This window comes from Oenanthe melanoleuca, chromosome 2, assembly GCF_029582105.1.
Source record: "Oenanthe melanoleuca isolate GR-GAL-2019-014 chromosome 2, OMel1.0, whole genome shotgun sequence".
Classification (NCBI taxonomy): Eukaryota; Metazoa; Chordata; class Aves; order Passeriformes; family Muscicapidae; genus Oenanthe; species Oenanthe melanoleuca.
In genome coordinates, this window is record NC_079335.1 from 14,916,578 (window position 1) to 14,917,631 (window position 1,054).

At 47.9% G+C, this 1,054-nt stretch overlaps 1 non-coding gene across 1 annotated transcript; it reads right to left on the reverse strand.

The window, feature by feature from the left end:
• Positions 1 to 253: 253 nt before the first annotated feature.
• LOC130250460 (U6 spliceosomal RNA) lies at positions 254 to 362 on the reverse strand. Its single transcript, XR_008839987.1, has one exon. It is a non-coding gene; the product is annotated as a U6 spliceosomal RNA (small nuclear RNA).
• Positions 363 to 1,054: the final 692 nt, after the last annotated feature.

The following is a 1,054-nucleotide window of genomic DNA, read 5'->3' on the forward strand; positions in this document are numbered from 1 at the left end:
GAGGATTGTGGAGAGAGACAGGATCTCCCCTGAGCCTCCTTTTCTCCAGGATAAACACCCTCAGCTGCTCCTCTTGGACCTTGGAACCTTCCCCAGCTCTGTCACCCTTTCTGGTCTTATTCCAACATCTCAATGTCCTTCTTGCAGTGAGTGTCCCAAAATTGGACACAGAGCTCAAGGTGTGGCCTCACCACTGCCCAGTACAGAGGGACAATCACTTTCCTAGTCCTGCTGGGTATATTGTTGGCTCAGAAAACTTTTGTCACTCTTCATTGAATTTGCATGTCATCCTTGCCAAGGAGCCATGCTAATCTTCTCTTTATTGTTCCAATTTTTGTGTATGTGCTACCAAAGTGAAATATGCAATGCTCTCATTACTTTCAATGTCATGGAGAGCTTAAGCACAGAGGTACTGGACACTGTAAATAGCTATAAAAAAAGGATTGCTGCTTGCACATTTACAACATGTTCCTATGTCCTTTCACTGATTCCAGTGCTTTTTCTCTGGGAAATACTAAATACCATTTGAACAGGCAAAGAAAGACAAAGTTAACCAGACTGAGATTGTCAGACCTACAAGACCATTTGAGTTTTGCTAAGAGATTAGAAATCAGCTCTATTTTTTTTCCTGGTAGACCTTTTAGCAAGGAGGAAAGCCCACTCAGGCAGAAGGGATAATTCAGACTCTGAAGCCAGAAGGGACCACTGGTACCATTTAATCTCTAGCCACAGGACCTCTATTGTTTGTTTCCCAGCAGGTCCTTGGAGAGGGGAAGGCTGGTGGCCCAGTGGTGGCTGCCAGCCCTCTGGTCTGTTCCAGCTGCTGCAGGGTGAGGAGCTGAGTGTGAGCATGGGAAGGGGCTGGATGGAGCAGCCATGGTCAGACACCTGTGGGATGGGAAATGGGCCTGGGCTAACACCAGGAGGCACATTTCAGGGGTGCTCACTTCCCCATCTCACTGCCCCCTCTCTGACTTCCTCTCCCCTCAGCTGCTCTAGCCCCTCAAATCTCCCTGCAGGATGCAAATAATCTCCTCAGCTCTCTCTTCTCTCA